The sequence below is a fragment of the Diceros bicornis genome, chromosome 9 (genome assembly GCF_020826845.1).
Source record: "Diceros bicornis minor isolate mBicDic1 chromosome 9, mDicBic1.mat.cur, whole genome shotgun sequence".
NCBI classification, from domain to species: domain Eukaryota; kingdom Metazoa; phylum Chordata; class Mammalia; order Perissodactyla; family Rhinocerotidae; genus Diceros; species Diceros bicornis.
Window position 1 is genome coordinate 19,817,384 of NC_080748.1, and position 12,369 is coordinate 19,829,752.

Here is a 12,369-nt window from a genome sequence, read left to right on the forward strand (position 1 = left end):
TTACAGAACTAAACACACACACCTGGCCTAGAAGTTGGAGAAGCTGAAGGGGGATCTATGCTCATCCAGTGCCTCACACAATGTTTGTAAGCTACAAAATAGCTGCTGCTTCAATTCTGCCCACCATATCTCACACAAGAATCCTTTGGCCCACCTTAGCCGGAAACACATGGCAAAGGGAATTTCAGGAATTACAATTCAGTCTTGCCAAGTTGACACTTTATGAGACCATCACAATAGGAAGGGACAGAGAGAGCCTAAATTTTCTAATTATTTTTTTGTCACATAAGGAGATGACTTAAATGATGTCCATTTATTTTTTATTTTGATAGAGCAGCACTACAATGAAATAATTTTAGAAGAATCTTTAAATTAACCACTACTGCCAGAAGATTTTTTCCAAGAATCTTGTTAAAATCAAATAAAATATAGTCCATGTAGCAAAAGAGAATGCAAAGAAAACATCAAGGAAAACAGAAAATACCCTAAAACATGGCAAATGCTTGTGATACAATTTTAAATATAAAATGGGATATATTAAGTTAAATATATATTATACATTAATAATTTGATTAATAAATTTATAATATTAAATGAATTAATAAATTAAATTAAATATAAAATGGGATATATTAAAATTTGATAAAATTTACCAGAATATGCTTTTTGTTAAAATTTCTATGATGAGATTATAGTGAGTTTTGTTTCTTCTTTACACTTACTTGTGTTTTATACATTTTAAAACTTTTTTTTTAATTGAGATATAATTGACATATAACATTATATTAGTTTCAGGTGCACAACAAAATGATTCCATATTTATATGTATTGTGAAATGATCACTGCAATAAGTAATTAATATCCATCACCACATGTTGTTACAATTTTTTTTCTTTATGCATTTTTTTGTGTGTGAGGAAGATCAGCCCTGTGCTAACATCTGCCGATCCTCCTCTTTTTTTGCCGAGGATGATTGGCTCTGGGCTAACATCTGTGCCCATTTTCCTCCACTTTATATGGGACGCCGCCACAACATGGCTTGCCCAGTGGTGCATTGATAAGCGCCCAGGATCCGAACCCTTGGACCCGGGGCCGCTGCAGCAGAGCGCGCGCACTTAACCGCTTGCGCCACCGGGCCAGCCCCTTTCTTTATACATTTTTTATAATAAGCAAATATTATTATCAGGAAGAAAAAATCATAAAATACTTGGTCTTTAACTCCAACCAATTAATTATATTCAGAGTGTTTATTAAATGAGTAAATATTACTTTCCTTACAATACAAAAATAACAGCAAGTAATAAATGTAATTAATATAGAAATATATACCTGAATAGTTGTATTTTTAGTAAGTTGGGCCATATCCACTGAAAGTTATTCTAAGTTTAGCCCTTCCGAAGGAGTAAAATACATATGATGGGTCATAACAGCATTGTTTGTGGGCATATAACTAATGGAGAATGCAAGTCAAACAAAACCTTCCAGTAGTTCTGCTTTTTTTCTTCCTACAAAAGTACATTTTGTAACAGCTTATATCCACTTCAGTGGAACATACAAATCATGTCTTTAAAAAAAGAAAAAAAAGTCAAATGCTTGGAAAAGCAATTATGTTAGATGAAGAGAATTGAATTCTTAACAGATTTTAGAGCATCTTTTAAGTTGGCTTTTATTGTCAGTTTTTGAGGATATTTTCAGGAAGATGGGTGGAAGCTTTGCATTGGTGCTGCAGGGCTGGTGCAGGTCTGTAGTTTCTGGGGTGAGGGGCTGGGCTGATCCAAGAGCCAAGCAGGAAGATGCTGGTTGTTTACAGGGCAGCTTGTTCTCCTCTTCCCATCCCTGCTCCTTAAGGAACAGATGGGAGTAACATATCTTACCATTCTTGGAATCTCTCTCCTAATGCCCAGGTATCACAATTTCTTAGGCCTCTGGGCAGACACTGTGTAACACTGCTTAGGAGCATGGTATTGAACTTTCTGCTACCTAAGGCATTATCAACATGTCAGCGTCTTTGATTTCTGTTTTCTTTCTGAATAGTTGGCATAAACACGAGAATAAACCACAACGTCACTTTGTACAGCAACAATGACCTCACTCTCAACTTGTCTGCATGACCTTGCAAATGCAACTCTAATAACACACATATTTTAAAAACCATAATGAGTCTCATGTGATCTGGTCCTGCTTCCCAGGAAGCAAGTCATTGAAGATGTGCAATTAGGAGTGTGTGGGACAAAATGCTTCTCCAAGTCCCTAAGATTTGAGACAAAGTATTCTGAATTAGAGGAACTAAATAAATTCATCAGATGTAGCACTGAGTGGTAAATTCATGGGAGTATCTGATAATCTTCTTCTTTCGATTACATCCCCTGTGGTCCTCTGCAGTGACTCCTGCAGTTTTGTCCCTCCCACGTCATCTCCTGTAGAGCCAGCATATTTTATGCTCTTTTCAGTACCTGCACGTACTTGACCCAAGTAATGACACTTAACTCATAGACGTGGCTCTGACAACTACCAAAACTTCACACTTTATTTTAGATACATCTAATTCAGTATATTTGCTTATAGTTTTCCTGTGCCTTTACTTCATTAAATTTGGAGAGTGAGTGGATTTGAAGGTGACTTCTGTGGATAGATTAGATTACTGTTAATATCTGTCCCAGCCCTGAGATTCCATAATTTTATGGCCTAGTACTTAACTCCTAAATTTCTCAAAATATATTTCAGTTGTTTCCCTCTTTCTTCTTTAGCTTTCCCTTACTCATCAGTAAATAGTTAAGAAATAAGTATTGTGATAATTTGGCTGTATGTAATAGAGAACCAAAATAACAGTGGTTTAAATGGATAGAAATTTTTTTCTCATGTAGAAGTTGGGATTTAGAGAATTCAGGGCTGTTGAGGTGGATCAGTAGCTGTCTGGGACTCAGCTACTTTGAGATTTCCACAATGTCATTCCTAGGGAATGATCTTCATTCTCTTGGTCTAAATTACACCGCCAGCCACTACATCCATGTTTTAAGCAGGGTGGAAGAAAGGGAGAAGAAGGGGCTTGCACTTACATTTAGTGTCTTGGGATTTATTTACTTCATTTCTTTTAACATCCCATTGATTAGAACTTTCCATAGGGTCACAGCTAGCTGCAAAGAAAGCTGGAACTGTTGTTCCCCACACCCAGCCTATTGTACGTGTCCCCTGCTCCCCTAGTAGCCATGTGCTCAGCTTAAACGAGGATTTCTCTTATTATTGGAAGAAAGTTAGAATGCTTATTGACTTATACATAGCACGCTCAGACACTACACACATACACACCACACACAGATTTTCCAGAAAAATTTCATTATTTTGCACTTTCTAGTAGAGGAAGGAAGATATATTTTCCAGATGCCAATTAAAATTTGATTCAATAGAAATAAATGCATGCCTATTTTGAGTTGCAGCTTAACCACTGTATAAGCACATTAGCTTTTGCCTTAGATGGCTATGGTGTTGTCAATTACCACTGTGTGATGTGAGCAAGTTAATCTCTGTGATTCTCCATTTCCTTACCTGAAAATGGGTGTAATATATAACTTGTGGAGGTATTGTCATATTTAAACGATATAATTTATATAAATCTCTTAAAATAGTGTTGATACATAGCAAATACTCAATAAAGTTAGTTTAAAAATTAAAAATTCTTAAGTACTGTGAGAATGGAAGGTAAATGAGTCACAGTCCCTTCACTAAATGACTTTATACAGCATCAGGTCAGCTGTTTGTATAGAGAAGAAAAGAGTGAAAGTAAGAAGCTGTCAAGAAACTTTTGTAATTCTTATCTGGTTGTAAGATCTTGAGTATGTTACTTCTCTTGTCTGAGTTTTTTCATTTGAAAATGGCATCAATTATCATATATGTCAGAGCTTCTTGAGTATCAAATGACGATGTATGCGGCATGCTTTGAAAACTCAAAAACATTATTTTAAGTTTAGTAATGATATAATAGCTGCAATTAACTAGTATAAATTCACACCAAAATTGTGCTGAGATCTTTATACATATTATCTCACTTAACCTATATAATGATCCTATGACATGGCTATTATTAATTCCGTTTTACCAAGAGAAAAAGGAGATTTAAAGTCCCAAGATCATACCACAGTTTGTTGGAGGAGCTAAGAATTCAAACCCAGATTTGCTTATCTGTAAAGCCAATATTGTAAAATATATTTTATGGTTTTATGGTGCTTCTAGCAATGGAGTCGTTCAGTGCATGGGAAAAATAATCTGGTAACAGTGGGTGGTTTAATTTAGCCAGGTCATGGAGAATATAGTGGAACAGTGGAAGTCAAGGCTGGAGGGTAGGCTGGAGACACTATTTGGAGAGCTTTGAATGTAACAGTGAGGATTCAATACGTAATTGGGAAAGAGATAAGGAACTATGGAGAATTTTATGAATACACAAGCTGTGATTTAGAAAGAGAGAATAGATGAATTAAAGATTGGAGAAAGAAAAAGCAAAGAGATGATTAAGAGGCTATTTTAACATTCTGTTATGGATTAGAACTGGGGCACTGGTCATGGAAATGCTACATAGTATGTCTGGGAATGTTAAAGTGCTCACATGCCATCTATTATGCAGTGTATTCAAGAGGAAATTGTTAATGTGCCATTTTAAGGCAACCCTCCCATATTGGCAGGAGGGTACCAAAGTTATACCACAGTCAGAAGTCTGGGTTTGCATGAGCTCTACCTAAGCCAGACCTTTGTCACATTTTCTCCACTTGTGACTTATTTCTTGTTTCCTCTTGCTTGCTTCAACTCCATCTCTGATTTTGGCACTGTTAGTTTTCTTGGCCTTTGACCTCTGCATTGTAAAATGTATTTTATTATTATTCAGATATGGCGAGGCCAACAGATCACGAGAGAATTTCTAGTGAAAAGATATTTTGTTACTCACAGTTCCCAGGCGGGAGGGGGTAGCACGTGATGCCATGCAGGGCCACATGGGAAAGCACTAGGATTGGTCGGGAGGCAGAGAGAGCAAGGGGAAAATGTGGGCAAGAGCCTTTATTGTGGTTTCCACAGGAAGTAATGGGCAAGACAGGCCAAGCAGTTTTAGGATTGGCTAGTTTGAATAATTTCAGTGGGCTCTGTGGTATAGGGGTGTCCTTAGTTGTCTGGTTCCTGGCCCCGGGGTGATTAAGACAGGGGAATAGTGGCCCAGACTGCAAGAGCCCAAAAAGGAGATGGTTGGGGTGTGGGCTCTGGATTGGTTGGTTTGCATAGGAAAGGTGCACTTGCTGACGACTCCTTTACTATCTCCAGGAATTGGCTGGCCCTGGGAGAGGTAGTCCCTCTACTCTTCTAGGTTCTTGGCTGAGACCTCTCTGTAATAAAAGACAGATTAACAGGAGAAAAACAAACAAAAAATGTAATAACATGTATACCTCCTGTGTACATGGGAGATACCCAGGAAGAGTGAGTAACTCCCAGAAATGGCCCAAGCTACTACCTTAAATACATTTCCAGGTAAAGACAAAAGATGTTTGGGTGGGGAGGGGGCAGTTATGGGAGGTTATCAGGCAAGGGTATGGTTGTTATGCAGATTTAAGTCAGTTGCTTCTCCATTGATAAGAGTTTCTAGAGATTTAGTCATCCTCTCTTGCTGATACAGTGAGAAGAGACACCCTGACAAATGGAGATGTCCCATATAAATGTAAATGTCTCTTATAAAAGCGTTAACTCCTACCTGGTGTTCAGAGCTTTTCCTGTGTCTGCTGTTTCTTAAAAATAATCAGTCTAAAATAATCCTTATGCCAAAGAGGCATATTTTGGGGTGGCATATTCTACTCCCTTTCAACCCCAAGATGTCAAAGCATCAAATACAGAAACTAGAAAATGTGATTATTACACTCTGACCCACTGCTTTTCCTCCTAGCTCATAATTAATCTTTTTATTCTTGATTCAGCAAAGTCAGAATCACTAACAATTATTTTCTGAGCTTTCTGACTTAGTCAAAGGCATTCATTAATGGCAGGAGGAAGTCGGGTAAAGTAGTTCCAGTGAGCCGGGTCCCAGATCAACGTAATGCCTAAATACTTGGTTCTACAATGGTGAAGACAGTGAGAAATAGAACTCAGATGTATTCAGAATAGTGTGTCACAATCTGTATGATATGTGGCACTGATTAGTACTTAACATACAGAATCAATGTGTGCAGTAAAGTAACGCTGTATTAGAAATCAGAGAATTCGACCTATTCTTTTTGTTGGCACTGTCTGTCTATGTGATGCTAAGTCACTTTGCTTCAATGGCTTTCAATTTTCTCTTTTGTAAAGAAAGAATTAGATTAGTTGGCTGCTAGGGTCCTTCTAGCTTTAGCATTCTACAATGTTAACACTTAAAAGTAAAATCATGGCATACATACAGTGCAATACTTATAGGGATTTCTTTTCATTTTTAACTTGATATGCCAACTAGACAGAATCTTTTAGCTTTTAGCTCAAAATATTCTATTACGTCCCTCATCCTTCCCTTCAAAAGAATTGCAATGTTAGGGAATTTATTACACATAACATAACATGTGTTTATGGTTCAGTATGAGAGAACCTACTGTTTCCCCCCCCCCCCCCCCAGTGTTGGGTAAAAAACAGCAGCTTAATCAGTGATTATGAATTCTGAGCTCAGCTTTCCATTTACAAACAGTGAGGCTGAAAGCTATAAACATTCTGACTCCTGCCTGGGGAGAGTTGAATGTTCCAGCAAATGTATATTACACTGGAAAATCCAGGATTAATTTTCAATGTCTCCGTAACATACTGTTTCCACAGTTATACCTCAAGTCAGCAGACTGTCCTCAGGATTTTGGGTGGCACTGGGACTCACACTGCATCCTCAGAGCAGGACAGGGAGTTAAGAACTTGTTTAACATTCCTCCTCTTTTTTTCAACCTTCTTGGCTTGAAAAGAGGTGGGCAAAACAGTCTGTTGACTTGTAAAAGCCTAAGAGGTTGATTTTTTTTAAAACATTTGATGCATGACTTTGCATCTTGGATGAGGAAAGGCAGGGCTGTTTATTTATACTGGGTGAGTAGCAATCTTTAAATTCGTATCATAATTTTAATGGCAAAAACAAGGGAAGGAAAGTGATTGGGTTTGTGAATGGTGGTGATACAGAGTAGAAGGAGGGAAGAAGGCGGCCTAGCTGACTTCTTAAGGAACACTTAGTCAATAGTGTTTTCTTAACTTGAATTATAGGAAAGCTCAATAATATTACTCCTTTACTTGTAATTTAAGAGAATGTCTTGAAGTCAAGTGCTCAGAAATGTAAATTAACAGACTTTTAATGGTAGATATTTCTTTACGAACAGTCTAGTTTTTTGTTTCTCAGTACCTCTAGGGCAGGGACGATGTTCCAAGGATTGCTTGAAGCTAGAGAGTAAATATGCCCATCTTCTTGGAACGTCAGTTTTTACTTGAGGATTTTTTTTTTTTTTTGCTGAGGAAGATTCACCCTGAGCTAACATCTGTTGCCACACTTCCTTTATTTTGTATGTGGGCCACCACCACAGCATGGCCACTGACAGACGAGTGGTGTAGGTCTGCGCCCGGGAACTGAACCCGGGCTGCCAAAGCAGAGTGTCCCGAACTTAACCACTAGGCCACCAGGGCTGACCTAAGGATTATCTTTATATTAAAATAAACATGAAAATAAAACAGTGCCTATTTTTAAAATGAAACATAAAACTTGAATAAAATTTCTGAGAGGCTGTTTCTGGTTACACTCCCTCACCCCTTGAGGGTAATTATTTAGTCTTCTCCTTTGAGAGTATAACAGTTACTGATCTAGACCATCCCTTTTGCTTTAGAGTTTAGGAAATTGTGCCACAGAAATGTTAAGTTGCCACGTGGCAATCCAGATCTGCAAACTCTGGTGATGTTCATTCATTTGTCCAATAAATATTTAGCATCTTCTCACTACGTTCAAGGTACTCTTCCTTGGTTTTGCTGTCAGTCAAGCTCTACCCTCATGGTCCCATGATGACCAGGGCAATGCTCCAGACCTTGCAACATCTCATTTTTACATCTAACATGAGAAAAGAAAATCTATTTTTCACACATAACAGGAAGAGTTTATTGCATCTCATTAGATCTGATTGATTCACATGCCTGTTACAAAACCAATCACCCTGTCTGGGCAATTATAATGCTTTGATTGGCCTCTGCCGAGTCAAATACTGTATCTCTTCCTGGAAGAGGGCAACCTATTTAAAGCACATGGTCAGAAAATAGGGGACAGATTGGTTGCCCCAAAAGAAAAATGGGTTGTGATTATGATAGAAAGAGTGACTAGATTCTAGGTGGCAGAAATAGGTGTGCAATAATAATGCTTCTATGACCAATAATAATAATGATTATTATTTTTATATTAAAGAGTTCAATGTTTGATAATACTATGGCAGAGGTTGTAATTTGGCAGCCCTTGGGCCAAGTTTAGCTTGCATAGTATTCTTAAAAAAATAAGTTTGAATGGCTCGTGAGGGAGTCTGCTTCCACAGTTCACCCCTTGTTGTCTTCTTTCACCATCGGCTTCCTTCCTGCACATTACTTCTGACCTCTGACTCCATTCAAGAGAGACTCCAGGGACTCCTCAAGACCATAATTAACTAATAATAATTTCAAGAATGACTATAGTCCTACAGAAATAAATATGATACTTTTTGTATCTTAAGTGATTTGCTAATAACCTCTCCCCTCTCCATGACGTTTTACGTATCATGGGTCAATTCTATTTTGAAATTTAGCACAAGTTAACAAATGGGCCCACGGGAAAGGCCCAAATTTTGTACCAGGACATTCTCTGATCACCCATATGTTCACTCACCTGTAACTTTGACAGCTTTCCCAGCAGTCTGTCTCTTTCTGTCACATTCCTTTAACCTCGAGTAAATATAAACTGTGCTTGGAATAGCTCTCAGCAATATTGTTCAGTGTCACACAGAAAATAACCCTAGTAGAATGTCAACTCCATGTTAACAGTGTTTGTTTTGTACATCATTCTTTCTTCAGCTCCTAGAACAGTACCCGGCATAAAGCAAGCACTCAATATTTATTAAGATGGATGAACGAGAGACATGTACCTAGTGTATGAGGCCAGAGTAAATAATATGGAGATAGTTTTCTTTATTTCTTTGCTTTATTTTCTTTTCAATGTGAAAACTTGGCATTGTTGTCTTTTTGCTCATTTTCCTCCCCTGCTAGCATGAGTCTCAGAGAGAACTGACCCTTGTCCTTGTTCCATAGTACTGATTTCCAGTATACACTGGGCCAGTCAGAGTTAATCTGGGGAGGTTGACTGTCATCAAAGAGAACTGTGTTCATGCCTAAGGATATTGTACCACACTGCAGTCACAATCTTTATTGCAAAATTCTGATATTTATGAGGTGCACTAAGACCAAGACCAAATGAAGTGGTCTCTTATACATATTTACAGTTGCCTATGTGTTGAATAATTTTACTATATATAAAAAAGGATATATATTTATAAAGCTGGGCCTTATATACTGGACTTGCAGGTAAAGACCTTATTCTTTCAGACACTTTATTCCCATCTGTATAATCCTAATGTGGAGTTTGGAGTTCAGAAGCTTACACCTCTCTCTATCTTGGACAGTGTGACTTGTCTCTCTGCCCTGTACCCCAGGGGTACTATCTTTGTTTTATGACTTTTATGTCAGTAAACTCTGTCCAATTTAACTATGTTGTGTTGTGTTTGGTAGTTCTATCAATCCAAGCCTACAATTGACATTTTTTAATGCATTAGTTATATAGTCTGGCTGTGGTGGTAAGCTTAGATGGTGATAGCTTTTTCCTTTCTCATATTCAAGCAATGTGAAAAAGGACTTAAAATAATGTAATAATTGATCTAGACTGAAATCAGGAGTACTTTGTGTGAGTTTCTCATTTAGGAACCAAGGAATCAGAGGAACCAAGTTTAAGTGGTGGAAGAAATTCAAACTGACCATTCTAATTTTCAGATATAATAGTATATTTAAGTAGGATATTCATATGAACTTTTAACGCTATGGGTTGATCATTTAATTTTATTTTAGCAATTAACACAGTTACTGCTCATAGAAAATACATTTTCCTCTAAAGATCCTAAAGTGCTTTTTATAGTTTAGTGGTAACCTTGAAAATAAAAGGACATTTCCTTTAGTTGGTTTATAACCACAATATCTAAGTAATGATATTTTAAAGGAAACAAAGACAAAGATAATTGACCACAAAACTGAATACAGAATTACTTTGTGATAAAACAAAGCCACTTTTTTTGGGATTAGTGGAAAAATAAGTCACAAAACAGTTTGTGTCTCTGGCTCTTATATTCTTTTAACTTAACCATGCGGTGAGAATACCAGCACCATGTGGAGGTTCTTGCTCTGTTTGCTGTATAATGAGTCATGTTCTACAGAAACCAAGAAGAAGGGGATTGTTTAGATCAGTCACGTGTGGATATAAAATAGCTTTTAAGATAAATATTTGATAACAAATATGGCAGATGTTCATAAAACTGACTTTCCAACTAAAGCACACTTTTATTCCTTTCTAAAAAACAAAAGCTTCTCCTCCAAGTTGAAGCTTTAATTATGTGTTTACAAGCATGAGATATAATTCAGATTTCTAAGTAATGTGATTTTAAATCCAACTCATAGAAATAAGTATGACTACCAATTAACAATTGACTGAGCTCCCACTAAGTGCAAAAGAAAATGACCTAGATATCTGGGCGTGTTATGTTGGTTGTTATTTCCAAGAGAAGTATTCCTCTCTAGTTTAAAAGGTTTATCAAAAAATGGAAACGAATGGAGTCACTTCTGTGACGAGCTACCTCTAACTTCAGCTTCTGAGTTTGCTTTCAAGCTAATCATGTGTTCTGCCAGCAGTGGCTTGGGAGGGGAGTGAGGAAAGGCTGTGGGTTGTGGAAACTGTGGAGATTGTGGGAAGAGAAATGCACAGAAAGGCAAGAAAGAATTCCACAAAATTAGATATGGCAATGACATGAGTTGGTAAAATGGGGGCAATCCCTCTGGCATGAGTGTTTTCTTCCAACATGTCTTGGTCTGGGCTTTGTGCTCTCCTCATTCCCGCACAGCCTTGGATGCTTGTCCCTCACTTTAAGAAAAGGCCTGATTCAAGGGAAATTCTAGATGAGCTTTGATATTCACAGTACATTGCTAGTACTTTTTGTCCCACTATCCTTCATTTCGTCTTGAGTATTTTCTTTGCATGTAGGTGTGGTTGAGAAGCCAGATATCCAACTAAGCACCAAATGTGTGTGGCTGCAAATGCTACTTTCCTCAGGTCTGGTTTTAAGTAATGCTTTTTCTTCTTGGTATGTAAAGCCATGGAACAGTTTGACAAAAAGTGAAAAGTTTTGTCAATAGTCTTATTGTTTTGAAATATCTAATTCTGTTTTATCTTATAGCCCGAATACCTGCCTGGTGGGCTGTTTTTGTTCTCTTTCTTCTCCATAATTTTTGGAGTTCAGTATATATAGCTTCAAACTCACAATTGCCTCTTAAGTCTTTGCTTTCGTCATTCAGTGTAGAATAGATACTCTCTCATTTTATTACTCACATGCAAGTAATGTAAGCACTTATAAGTATTGATTGTAAAAAAATAAAAAATATATATTGAACCTTATTCCACTTGCTCAATTGACCTCAGTTTAATTCTAACCTAAGATAGAAACTAGGTCCTCAAGGGTTAGTATCTTTTGCAGTTGTTGATATCTGTGCCTCAAATTTGACTGTGGACCCAGAGAGTCAGAGAAATTTGGATGTGAGTAATGGGAAAAAATTGGGGTAACATTTATTCAGCATTCTCAGCACATCACAACCAAGGAAGAAATCTCTGGTTCTCTTGAGGGAATTGCGTGTCTTCCTTTCCAAATTCACAGAGTTATGAGTCAAAGCATAGAAGAATATTACAACTTGGCTCCAGCTGTGACCCTTGCCTATGTCCCCAGCTTTCTCTCCACTGAAATTCAGATGTCATTCTAAGAATTATATTTAAGATTATTTTTCTCTCACCAAGAACTACATATAAGCCTTCTATTTTAGCTCTGCTATCTGTTTTTTCCTCTCAGTGTCATCATTTTATAATAATGCTCAATAGCACAGAAGTTGATATTTGATTGGGAATATACTGGTTTTTCCATGAGTAGAAGGATTATAGTTGTGTGTAGCACCCAGCTCAGCCCTCATTTCCTCCTAGAAACTTTGGTGTACACAGAGAGCTCTTCTTTTGGTGCATTTAATACACATCAGAAAAAATGGAATATTTTCATATGAACACAGAAAAACTAGAAGAACAAAGAAACAAGAGAT